Genomic DNA, 14,313 nt, shown 5'->3' on the forward strand with positions numbered 1-14,313 from the left:
ACCAATAAGTGAATTCTCATTTATATCACACATGCATTTATACATGGAAGGATAATATGTACCAAATGCTTACCAAATTCTAGATCTTAATTAAATAGCAATGATACAATGATGATATAAAAATTTCAATAATAATGATGAGTACTTAGTAGGCGCTCAAATCTGTTGAACCAATGCATGATCTCTAGCTTCGTGGAATTTACATTACACTTAATTTGAGAAAACAGACAACTGAAAAAATAATTAACCTGAAGAGGATTTAGTACCCTATTGAGGCAACCAGGGACAACTAGCTTAATCTATTTAGAAAGCTTCTTGGAAGAAATGTAAGAAATTGAGGACAAAAATGGGGATTATCACTTAACTAGGGCACGGGGAAATGAAAGGAAGGGGTAAAAAGAACAGCATCTCTGAAGGCTAAATGATGAATGAATGGCAAGTTTGAGGAAGTGAAGTGTGGCTGATTGGGGTAGGTAGTGAGGACAGAATTTGAAAAAGCTAGGGCCGAAAGCACAAGGCCTTGAATACCATGTTAAGGAAGTTAAATGTTGTTTGGTGGGAATGGGAAGCCACAGAAGTATTTTATATAGGCCAGTGATAAGGCTGATTGCCACCTCTCAGATGATGACTTTTCTCCCTATTCTGGAGGTGAGGGAGGTGACCTCTCTTCTATTCACCTCTTCATCTCTAACTGCAGACCTTTGTCCCTTTCTTTAGATGACAGATGGAGAACTGGACGGAGAGGTGTGGTATGCCCTGTCCCTGCTCATTGCTGTCATTTACACAGCTCTGGCCAGTCTCCATCACGGATATTTTAGCACCTTGCTATTTCTTTGCAACTCTACTTTTGAGTACAGTATCTGAAACAACAACTTTTAATAGCCTATACTCTCAATTCCTCGAATTTTTCTCTTCCAATCATCTTGTCTTCCACCGGACCTTAGGAATCCACTCCTAAGGTCATACTGCAGATATTATCCTCACAAGTTAGGACATCTTCTTTAGGGTCTCTAATCAAGCAGTCCACTCTCCAAACATACTTTCTTACTCTTTCCAGCTAACTCCTTTCAGTACTAACTACAAGACTTCAACCACTGGGGCATATAATCTTGATGACCCCACTTCTTTGCTGTTCTTTACCAACCCCCATTTCTGATTTTGCTCCTTACACAGAAATGTAATGGCTCAGCATTATAATCACTTCAATGCATACACCTCAATTTCCTTGCCCTCATACCCTTTGCAAAAGCTTACCTGTGATACTCAAGCTTTGGTAAAATGCAACCCTCTGTTCCGTCTGCAGCTGAGGGAAGAAGCTGCATGAGGTCATAGAAGAGCTATGGTGATAGGTCTTGGTTTAAATCCAGGACCACTCATCTCAAGTAGCATCTTAGTACTCCATTCAGCATTAAATTCTTCAAAATGACTACTTCACTTGCTCTCTTCCCTCCAACCTGGAATCCCTCCTCACTTCTCCACACTCTCCGCTGACAGTCTTTCCTTTTAATTTACTGAGACACAGAAATGGGAGTAAGGAATATTTACACACTCCCACCATTATATCTACCAAACTATACCAGTTAGAACCATTATATTCTGCCAACATTACTGATACTATGGATGCAATTTCTCCTACCTGTGATCAGCCCCTCCATGTATGCAGAGTCCTATCTATTTTTGCCAACAGATATATATATATATATATACACACACACACACTCATTATATAATAGTGATATCTATCTGATTATATAGCTCAGCAATAAAGATTACATATGTATCTGATATATCTCAGATATTTATAGTATAGATGTACATACATATGTATTTACCCACATACATGCATATTTAAAGATTTTATGTTTAAAATAAACCAGCTTTCTTTAAGCATGCATTCCATTGCTGCTACTCAAAATTTCACTCCCTCCCTTCACAACAAAAAGTCTTGAACGAGATATATTTATCTTCACTTCATCCCCTAAATCCCAGAAGTGAGTGATATTCTGACCACTTTGTCTTTACCCAAAGATGTCAAGAACACACGTTTCCCATACTTTTAAAGCCAGAAGTCCATTATCAGTCTTCATCTTTCTGAAAATATCAATTTGACGTACCCAGTCATATTCATAAGGGAATTTAATCACCTGGATTCAAGAAAAAGTAGTCTTTCTTGAGTTTCATCTTCTGCTGTACTTTTTGACCTCAATCTTATTGACTTCTCTTCATGTCTCCAATTTGATATGTGCAAAGGTCTCCAAAGTTAGCCATTAGTTTACTGTTTTTGCTGTGCTCACCCCAGAGATGATATCGTTAACCCTCATGACTTCAGAATGTTATATTTTTTTTAAAAATGTTTATTTGAGAGAAAGCATGTGAGAGAGAATCCCAAACAGGCTCTGTGCGGTCAGTGCAGAGACCAATGTGGGGCTTGATTCCACACACTGTGAGATCGTGACCTTAGCCTATATCAAGAGTCGGATACTTCACTGACTGAGCCACCTAGGTGCCCCTCAAATTTATATCTTTAAACCTGTTTCTCTACCGATTCCAGTGCTCAATCAAAATGCTCTTTTCTCCCCCACTCCATATAAAATCAGTCCTCACATTCTTTAAGCCTTATATTCTTAATATATCACAAATGTGACCACTTAAGACCAACCTCATAACTTCCAGTCTTGCTCAAGACAGCACCATGTTTGGTCTATTCCACACTAACACAAGATGTTAATAATAGGGGAAAATGGGGTTGGGTGGGGGGCGCAGGGCTACATGAGAACTCTTTACTTCCCCTTCAGTTTTTATGTAAACTTAAATCTGCTCTAGAAAGAAAACTTAAAGTCTGCTAAAAGTCCCTAAAATTCTTACATGCAAAAAGTCTATTAAATGTATAGTCAACTAAACATCATTAGTGTTATAGCACTTAACTTCAGTATCTGTGCTATCAAACTGCATTTTAAGTTCGAAGTAAACAAAACTAAATATTTCATAGCATATTGTCTTTTAGAAGAATATGGCCTTTGGGGAAATAAACTTAAATTTTAATAAATAATCTTTCCAAGGAGAAATATATCTAAATTTAGTAACGTGATTAGAAGTAGTGTTGTCTTATGTAAGTATACTGGTGTTCTAAAGTGATGGCTATTTTTCACAAAATTCCCTGAATAAGAGAGTGGACTAGTAGCCCAGAACATTCTGCATTATGATCCTCAGCTAATGTGACATTTCTTTGATGTTTACAGTTTCTATTACAGAAAATATACATGGTAATCTTAATGTAAAATATTTAAAGATACTGTTTAATCAGTTTACATTTGCCCACATTTAGGAAAAAATGGAATTCTAATGATTGCATGATTTTTGTCTTACCATATAGATATGGAAAGTCTTACAGTGGCTTCTCTACATGGAATGTGTTCACTCAATGACCTAGGTGTGGAGGGCAAAGTGGATGTATGTAAACCAGAAGTAAATACCCTGTTGGATCACCAATAGCACTGAGGACTTTTTTCCAATCCACATCTCACTTCATTTGTATCCATTTTAGGCATGTTTGTTTGCTTTCATTTACTCACTTATCTTTAGTTCTTTATCAAGAAGCTAAATGTGCTATGAATTATTACACTATTACACTATTGGAAGAAATCTCCAAAACTTTACACAGGTAGTTTTAAATGAACTGAATAGCAGCATTCCCCACTGGTATCTTTTAATGTTCTTTTTTTTTTAAGTTTTAATTTAAATTCCAGTTATTTAACATACAGTGTAATAGTTTCAGGTGTACAATACAGTGATTCATAAGCTGGTGTCTTTTAAAGCAGGTAGTGTTCTCTGCACATTCTTCACATGAGGGGCCTTCATTCTCCACCAGGTTGGATGATGTGCTTCTCCATTTATTTGTAGCCTATATGCAAGGAAGTTTGTGTCAGATACAAGAGGGTTTTTTCATACCATCTCTAGTAACTTCTAGCCGAATGCAAAGTAAATTAAAAATGCTATGAACTCTTCCAATTTGGAATGTACTGTATTGAGAAAACAGTCTTCAAACTAGCAGTCCTCAACTGTGGCGGGTCCTAGAGAATCTTTCTGGAGATCCTGTGAGGACAAAACTACTTTTATAATACTTTAAAGATGTTGTTCACCCTTCTCATTATATTGACTTTGAATGGATAACACAAAATAAATAGCAATGCAGTTACTTCCAGGGACCCAGACTGTAGGCAGAGGCGATGCTTAGAGAAACGTACAAAGAAATGTTTTGAAAGTTTGGAATGCATGTTACTCCACTTAAAGAATACTTACTATTTTATCATTAGTTTTCATAGGTCAGAATTGGGTTTCTGTTTTAAAGAATGTGCTTTAGATACTGCTCATCTGTCTTTATCCTATCAGCACCAATGAGTCTCCTTTGACTTTTGTAATATCACTAATGCTATGACTGGAAGTGATATGTTGGAAGTAAATTAAAGTGTTCCAGCTTTATCCTACGTCTTATTTAGTGGAAAACATGTTTTCCTTATTATTCAAGACTGCATAAAGTTTGTAAAGCATGACTACATTTTCCATTTACTATTTCTTACTGTCATTTAAAATAGTTTAACCATGACAATAAGGAAAAATCTAAGTTGATCATAAGCTTATATAACAAGGAATATGTAAAATAAAATATTTAAATATTTTTTTTCCATTTAAACACTTATCCCAATGTGCCAGTTAGCTCCTCTTGTCTCACGGATTAGGCAATTTAGTTACTTCTATAAATGCTGATTATTCCAGATAATAGTCATCAAAATTATTTAGAGGAAATTAATGAGAGTTTCTTGGTGGAGACTGATCTGGAAAGATAGGACTATAGGTCCAGTTAGGAAACGATCAAAATTATAGGCTGGAAGTTTGGAGCTCAGAAACCTAAATATAATGCAGCAAATAATGAGTGTCCATTTCTGTTTCAGAAACATTTTTAGAAACATAGTTTTGGAATCTCTTCTGGTTCTTTGAAACTTTCATAGGAATGTGTCCAACAAACATGTTTATGGGTTATATAGAAGTTCATATACAAGTCCATATGCATTTTTTCTTTAAATGGAAGAGCATATATTTCAGTATAAGATTTTTCTACTTGAGTCTTATTCAATAGAAGAAAGATTTAGTTTGTCCTATCTTATTTTCTATCCGAGGAAAGAAACCTATATAACAGCTTTTAGGTACCTCTGAAGGAGGTACTCTCTGAAGGAGAAGGAGAAGTTGCAGGGTAAGTAACTTCACCTGCATGCTTTTGTCATTTTGGAAACTGTAATCTGGAAAATATTTGTATTATAGAGGAAAATATTTTTTCCTGTTAACATACATTACTCATCTTTCATCATAGTGCCTTTTAGAGATTTAGGGGTTCACTTTTAAATTAAAACAATGAATATTACAATATCCTTTCCTCTGTAGGAACTTAAGGATTAGTCCTTTGATTTATAAGCCAATCATACAAATATCATTTTATTTCCCCTTAATTTGTATTCATTTCTGTATTACTTTTTGTAGTCTGCTTACTTGTAGAAACAACTTTTTGAAGACTCTTCTACTTACTCTTCATGTCAATTTCATTTTGAAATAACATTGTTTCCCTAATTTTGGATATCTAATTTTTGTTTGATAATAGCATGAACATTAGTTGTAATCAATTAATCAACAGTACTTACTGGTTTTTAAATATTCCATTAGTCGCTCAAGTTAGTTCCTAACTTGTTTTTCCTTCAGTTTTTCATTTTCCTTCATTTCCTTCATCCTTGGTTGCAGGTCACAGGGCTCTTAATAAAATTACCATTTCCTGCGTTTCATGAAAATTTCACATCTTTGTGGAACCAGATTTCTGGTCCCACTGTCAGATAGTGCTGGCCACACCACAGGCCGTCTACACAAAGGACTGTCTTAATAACTGGGCTGAACTGCTAGAGTGTGCAGAGCCATGAGGAAGGGTTTCCAAATCATGTTTTAATGAGTAATATTGAGTAGTTTGGTACTGAATTCTCTTGTTCTTAATGTTTACATTCTTTTAGCCAGCTTCGTAATTTTAATCCCATTTTACCTTTGCATTTCTATAACTAATGTTTCTGCAATTTCCTTTTCTTTGGATTAAAATAAGAGACATAATCGGATTTTTATACCTATATTCAACATTAGTTGGAGATGGATTCTGGTGGCTCATGATTGAAACTTGGGGTAAAATGGCAATTTTACTTCTTTCATTGAGTTTCATGATTCTGGAACTCATTCCAATATCCGAAGGCAAAGAGGCACACAGCCCAGTGCTCTTAAAAAGCTTCTTCTGGAAGCAGACATCTGTTGTATGTTAATTGACTAATATAAAATAGGAAAGGAGGGATTGTTTGTTCCCTGGGTACGTTATTAGTGTTCTCACTATTCAGATTCTCAAAGAGAAAAGTGGGGAATTAATGCACAAACATTTTAGCACATTACTAAGGTTACTGCAACTTGAAATCAGCTTTAATAAAGATCCATATCAAAACCCTTGTGAAATACTAGTTACAAATTCAATACCCTTAACATTTTGTTACACATTTTTATGAGACCATTCTTCTCTATGGAAAGAGATGCTTTAAAGTTGTCTTTAATTTGGATAAATTAACACCAATTAGGTGTCCTTTATCAAGATGCCACACCATGAACACTTGGAATAGTGCTGCCCCAGGTGATCCCACAGAATCCTGAAGTGTTCTCTCAGCTACAAACTTGCCATATGAGATCATTGCTTTGATTCTGCAGTTGCTATGGTATCCTGAACATATTCTCGGTATTAGTCCCTCAGGGCATAAATTAAGAATCACCAGCATTGTAGGATGTCAAGTGCTTCGCTCCCACTGGTCATGAGGCTGGTTTAATTTATTGAAAAGAAAAGACAACTAGCTCTGAGCTGGAGCAAACTGTTTCTTGATATTTATATACAAAGGATTCTATTAATCATATAAGATTAAGGCATCAATGTCCATTTATCCACCCAACTCTTAGGGAATATTTCAAAAGTTCATTATATAAAGAGATAAAGCAATGAGATATTCTAGACTCAATTGATGCAATTATTTAAGATAATATGCCTAAGAATTTTGGAACCACTAGTTATATTCAATTGACTTCTTTTGTAGATACCCTAAAACTAATTTTTATTGGCCTTATATATACATATTATAGCAACTGAAAAGCATGCCATATTTACTTTTAAGAGCTAATTGATATCTAATTCATATACCACAAAGTTTACCCATTTAAAGTGTTCCATTCAGTGGTTTTTAGTAAAATCAGACTTGTGCAACAATTACTATAATTTTTTTTTTAAATTTTTTTTCAACGTTTTTTATTTATTTTTGGGACAGAGAGAGGCATAGCATGAACAGGGGAGGGGCAGAGAGAGAGGGAGACACAGAATTGGAAGCAGGCTCCAGGCCATCAGCCCAGAGCCTGACGCGGGGCTCGAACTCACGGACCGCGAGATCGTGACCTGGCTGAAGTCGGACGCTTAACCGACTACGCCACCCAGGCGCCCCAACAATTACTATAATTTTAAAAGAGTTTCATCATCCCCAAAAGAAACTTCCTTCTCACCAGGAGTAAAAATTCCCCATTCTCCCTTTACCCCCAGCCCTTGCCAGATACTAACCTACTGTCTGTCTCTATGGATTCACCTATTTTGGACATTTCATAGAAGTGGAATCATAGAACGTATGACTTTTTTTTTTTTTTTTTTTTTTAATTTTTTTAACGTTTATTCATTTTTGAGACAGAGAGAGATAGAGCATGAATGGGGGAGGGTCAGAGAGAGAGGGAGACACAGAATCTGAAACAGGCTCCAGGCTCTGAGCCATCAGCCCAGAGCCCGACGCGGGGCTCGAACCCACGAACCGTGAGATCGTGACCTGAGCTGAAGTCGGACGCTTAGCCGACTGAGCCACCCAGGCGCCCCGAACGTATGACCTTTTGTGACTGGCTTCTTCGACTTAGCATAATGTTTCCAATTTCATCCAAACTGGAGTATGGATCGATACTTCTTTCTTGTTATGGCCAAGTAATATTCCATTGTATGGATATAGCACATATTTTTTTCGTTCTTCAGTTGATGGGTATTCCGATTGTTTTCATTTTTTGGCTATTATGAATATGATGCTATGAACATTTTATGTACAAGATTTTTTGCAGATGTGTTTTTATTTCCCTTGGAGTTGCTGGATCCCATGATAATTCTTATGTTTCCATTTTTAAGGATAACCGAACTACTTCCAAAAGTGGTTGCAATACTTTAAGCAATGTTTGAGGGTTCCAATTTCTCCACATTCTCACCAATACTCGTTGGAGTCCATCTTTTTTATTACGGCTATCCTGTGGAGGTGAAGTGGTATCTTATTGTGGCTTTGATTTGAATTTCCCTAATGACTGATAATGCTGGTCATGTTTTCATGTAATTGGTCACTTGTATATTTTCTTGGGAAAATATATATGTTTAGATACTTTGCCTATTTTTAATTGGGTTATCTGACTTTGTTTTTATTGTAGTTTTGCATATTCTGGATACAAGTCCCTTCTAATTTGCAAATATTTTCTTTCATTATGTAGATTGTCTTTTCAACTTCTTCACAGTTTTATTTAAAGTATAAAACTTGGGGCACCTGGATGGCTCAGTTGGTTAAGCTTCCGACTCTTGGTTTGGGCTCAGGTCATGATCTCATGGTTCAGGTGTTCAAGCCCCACGTTGGGCTCTGTGTTGACAATGCAGTGTCTGCTTGGGATTCTCTCTCTCTCCCTCTCCCTTGTCTCTCTCAAAATAAATAAATAAACTTAAAAATAAAACATAAAATTTAAATTGGCTTTATCAAAATAATTTTTTAATTGTTTTGTTGTGTTTTGGTATTACATGTTAAAACCACTGCTTAATTCAATGCAATAAAGATTTACTCCCATTTACTCCCATATTTTGTTATAAGAATTTTATAGTTTTAGCTCTTACATTGAGGTCTATAATCTATTCTGAGTGAATTTTTATAAATGAGGTGAGGTGAAGTAGGGGTTCAACTTCCATGATTTGCTTGTGGCTATCGAGTTGTCCCAGAACTATTTGTGGAAAAGATTATTCTTTCTTACTGAAATAACTTGCCAATATCCAGGCAACCATAAATTTAAGAGTTTATTTCTGGTCTGTGGGCACAAATTTTATTCAATTGACCTACATATCTATACATCTATCCTGCCAGTTAAACATTGTGATTACTATAGCTTTTGAAACCAGTGTCAGTTCTCCCAATTTTTTATTCTTTTCTAATTTTATTGTTCACATTTTTTTTCTTTTTTTAGGTGAAGAATATTGAGCTTTATCACAGATTTATCCACATGTGCTTCCAAAGAGAAAGAAACACTGGCACTAAAGCACAGCCACTTGGAAAGTTATTATGGCTTTGGTTGCTAAGACAGAAATAGAGCCTTTGGAGAAATGATTGGTTCAAATCATTGGGAATGTAATTTTCATCATTGCATTCACTAAAAGGCTCACTTAGAGAAAATGGCCTCCCAGTTTCCAAAAATACAGTTTCCTTAAAATGGGAATATCTCAGATCTGATCTTTGTGGGTATTAAACCAATTTACTTATAAGCAAAAGTTATACCTTTTGCCCTAAACAAATTTAATTCACAGATTGAGTTATTTAGCTGAGATATACTCCTATTAGTTTCATTAATCTTATTGACAATTACACTGTCACCTTAGTTCATTAGAAAAGTTTATAGACCTCAAAGGTCTAGGGGTGCCTGGGTGGCTCAGTCGGTTGAGCATCCGACTTCAGCTCAGGTCATGATCTCATACTCCGTAAGTTCGAGCCCCACGTCGGGCTCTGTGCTGACAGCTCAGAGGCTGGAGCCTGCTTCAGATTCTCTGTCTCCCCCTCTCTCTGCCCCTCCCTGCTCATGCTCTGCCTCTCTCTGTCTCAAAGATAAATAAAAACATTTGAAAAAAATTTAAAAAAGGTCAATAAATTATTTCAACAGTGCATTTATCCAGTACTAGCTTAACATTTCTCAAACATTTTCACAACTGTCCAGGAGACAATGAAACTACTTACTTTAAATGGAAAATACTTGGTAAAAAAATTTAACAGCCAGTTTCATAAAGCTTCAAAGTCCTATGAAATAAAATGACATATGTGTAAAAAGGTAAGTAAGTATGAGGAATAAACTTAGGAATTCCCTGAGCCTGCACTGATGGGTTAATGAGGCATAAAGAAACTAGCCATAGGATGTACACACCCAAGTTTGGGTAAACAAAGTTAGGTAAATGGGGCAAAGGTCCCCAGTATAGGACAAAGGTATAAAAACAGGGAATCTCAGGATGAAAACATCCAAGATGAGGTAAACAAGATTAGGGTGGAAATGCCCCCAGCTTAGTACAATAGCAGAAAGCTGCTTTTACAGGAAGGAAGGACCAAATTAGGTAAACAGGTAAATAGGGCTATAGACTGCTGTGGAGTGAAGTTGCCCAGAGAAGAGCTAATTAGCAAAAGAAAGGTGCCTTGTTGACCCTGAGGTTGCATGCTCTTTCTCCTTCTCTGTTTACCTAAACTGGTCTAGAGGTGGGGACTCATGTTTGCTGTAAACAACCTTCCAACCCTAGCCAGGGTTTTGTTTTGTATTGACCCAAACCCCTAATACCACATATCTTCAGAACCCCCTTTCCCTTATGCACATGAGTTAATGTTCACGATTTCATTGTCTCTTGTGCACATCCATCAGCACATTTGTATGCCTTTTGATCCTAATACAAATGGAGCAAGGACCCTTACTCAGGGGTCTTGTCTCCTCCCAGACATTAGCCTCTCTCACAGTTTTAATCCTGCATCCTGCTTTCTTGCTGGACAAGAGAGAACTCCAGACCCAGAGTCTATGACAAGTAAGGAAACAAATAATTCTGGTATATAATATAACACTTATCATCATGGGTTATAAAATCACACACATTTTATATTCTATTAAAATAAGATCACATTAGATCATAAATAAACTTTTATTTAAATAAAATGAGATCACCATTTAATTTTTGAATACCTTAGTAATAATTACTTGAAGTCACTGAATTTAAGTCGTCCAATAATTTCTATACAGGTAGGAATGAATTATTATATTTAAAGACTTGAAGTTAACTTTGACATTGCAAAATAGGCGGGATCATGTAACATGAGCTATATACTTAACAAACCTTTAAAAATACAACCACTTTCCTTTAGAGATCACCAAGAAGTTTTAGTAAACCATTGCTTTTTTTTTTTAAGGAGAAAAGCATATTGTGGTATAATCCTTAATAAAACAGTTCAGAATACTTCAGTTCCGATTATAAATGTCTGTACAAGATTTAGTCTATTAATTATTTGAAGTTGGCAAGTTGTTGTACCCACTCATTCCTTACAGAGACTGCATTGCATGAGTTGGGTTTAGGGAATTTATGAATAGGATATTTATTTGAATTTGTGCCATCATTCCTTGTTACCTTAATCAAATTCCAGGCTGGAAAGATTATAAAGACACCCCACTGTGGATGCCCTGGAGCAGAGTTGGAGCAGATTGGCCAGGAGGACTTGCCAGAATACTCCATGCTCAACATGTCAGTTCAATTGCTGTGACAAGAACCAGTCCTATTCAGTTGCTAATGGAAAGGCATATCCAAACTGATTATCAACTGTTTTCAGTTAGATTTAGATAAAGATTTATAATACGAGTGAAAATATGATTTACATGCTGTTGTCCACAACATCTAACAAGCTTTCGTTTTCTAGTCTTTTCCTTTCCTTTCTTTCCAATAGTAGAAATGAGTATTCTCTAGGAATTTCGCCTTTTGTTTTTTGGTTTGTTTTTGGTTTTCGGTTTTTTTTAGCTGAAGTCATTGTGTCCATATCAACAAGGCTTGGACTATAGTTTGGATCTTGTTATATTGCCAGTTTGATCAGATTCTAAAGATATGGTTTGCACACATTTTTTCTTGAATCATAAATTTTTGGGAATCTACCCAGATTTTAGCCAGATTGCCTGGAGCTTTAACAGAGTAGCAGTAGGAACAAAGCAATTATTCTCTACTCACAGAATATATTGAATTGGATTTATCTGGCATATGAAAGTTCTAGGATACTATTGATACAGGCTTTTTAAATTACAGCCTACTTTCTTGGCAAAGAAATAACAAATTAGAAGGCATCTGTTGCTTTAACCCATCCATCATCCATTTATTCCTTATTTCTAACATGTAAACACTATTCCAAACACTAGAAATACATATATGAATAAAATAAATACTTTCTTGCTTAAAATTTGCATTCCAGTGGAGAGAAACTGACCTAATATATAAATCATATACCTGGCAGAAAAGAAAAAAAACAATGTTCTTGCTTTTGGGACAGGTTGCAGTATTAAATATGGCATCTGGTCCCAGATTTGAGTAAATACATGAAAAAAGTTAAAGCAAGTTAATTATTCAGATATCTGTTGAAGAAGGTTCTAGGCAGAAGGAACAATCAGGAAGCACAAAACTCTTGATGGGAATGATCAAACAGAGAAACAAAATGACATGTGAGCAAGCAGTGCATATTGAGGCAACTTTAGTAGGTGAAGAAAGTGGGGTCTAGTGCACAACTCAGGGAAGTGCAAGTTAAAGTATATGTAAAGTATATATTTATATATAGTCTATAAATTGTGTGTGTGTGTATATATCATACCATATATATATGGACACACGCATACAATATATATGACTGCAACATTATCAAGAAGCCCATAATCTATGAGAGAAAGAGACAGAAAATGACCACCATAGTTTGATAAGTTCAAGGATAAAGGTAAACAACAGGTATAATGGAATATCTAAGGAAAGCCACAGCATTCAGGTAATTGTCCTGACTTCTACTTACAGTATATGCCAAGAACCAGAGCGTTAGTATCACCTGGGAACTGGGCAAAATAACAAAACTCTTGAGCCTCACCTGAGAACAGCTGAATTATTATTTTCATTTTAACAGGATCCTAAGGTGATTCACAAAAAGAAGTCCAGGAAGCCAGTTTTAAAGAATTTTAGGAGCAGGTCGTCCATTCCAGAGAGAAGATAGAATGTGAGTAATGGCCTGGGAAAAGAAGAAGAAAACCAAATAAATAACATGACCAACATCACTACCGCCAAACTGTCTTGCTTGTATGCGTAGAACAACAGAAAGTTCAAGGTTGCTGGGGAAAAAAACAAAACCTGGGGTTACCCTGGGAGGAAGTAATGTGAGAGATGAAAATAGAGGGGGGTTTACAGGCTAATCTGGGCACTGAAATTCATTCTGCAGGTGCCGGAGGCTATTAAAGATTTGTCAGGTGGGGCAGCATGGTGAGCATTTTGGCCAAGTCTTCGAGGTGGCCAGATGAGAGATTGTTAAAGCCTGGATCTCATGTTGGGTACTTTCCATTGCACTTAAAACATCCTTAAAGTTATCTGAAAACTTTATTTTTTTTTTTTACTGTAAATTTTGTGAGAGCTTGGCACAGATTTAGAAAACATCAAAACTTCTAAACACCTCCACCAGTATTCTGAGGTCTCTGTGTGTGCATAATTTTACCTGAGAAATATCATTCACTACTCACAATATTTTAAGGGGTTTTTTTCTCAAATAACAAAATAACATTATGAAAACCAAATAAACATTTTGAAGTCTGTAGAATGTTCTATCAGCGTGACAGACTATAATCAAATGTAATACTTTTAGTAACCATTCAGGTCAATCTGACTTTTTCATGATTATAATAAAAAATATTTTTACTGAGAGCTTTTATGTTTTTCTGATATTTTATTCAGACATTCCACTACATGGTAAAAAACCACGAATGTTAAGACTTTTGGCATACATTTCCAAAACATATCACAAAACTTATTTATTTCATTTATTCTAATTTTGGTATAACTTTTACTTATTTTAGTATCAAACTCTACCCAGTATTTCATATCATCGAACCAAAATATTCCTTCAACAGCTAATAATACCAGTCTGTGATTAAGCTTCTCAAGCGTTTATCATGTATCCTATATTAGTATTCACATATTGAAATCAGCAATGAAAGCATAGAAGCTAAAACTTTATACATTAAATAAAAAAAAAAACTAAAAGATAACATTTCTCATTCTTAAGTCATTTAGGAACTGTCCTTGGAACCGGCACCATCATGCAAAATAACTGCTGTTTTTACAAGTAGATATTTACGAAGGAGGATTAAAGTATGAAATAATCTGAGGTTCCAGAATATTATTAG

At 35.6% G+C, this 14,313-nt stretch overlaps 1 long non-coding RNA gene across 1 annotated transcript in view; it reads left to right on the forward strand.

Annotated features, from left to right (window-relative positions):
• LOC147575682 (uncharacterized) overlaps positions 1-13,191 on the forward strand; it is a 132,069-nt gene extending 118,878 nt beyond the window's left edge. The window contains exon 6 of the long non-coding RNA XR_015242642.1: positions 9,349-13,191. This is a non-coding gene — a long non-coding RNA (uncharacterized LOC147575682). The remainder of the gene's footprint in view (positions 1-9,348) is intronic.
• The last annotated feature ends 1,122 nt before the right edge of the window (positions 13,192-14,313 follow it).

This window comes from Puma concolor, chromosome D3 (genome assembly GCF_028749965.1).
Source record: "Puma concolor isolate L17-30 chromosome D3, mPumCon1.1.hap2, whole genome shotgun sequence".
NCBI classification, from domain to species: domain Eukaryota; kingdom Metazoa; phylum Chordata; class Mammalia; order Carnivora; family Felidae; genus Puma; species Puma concolor.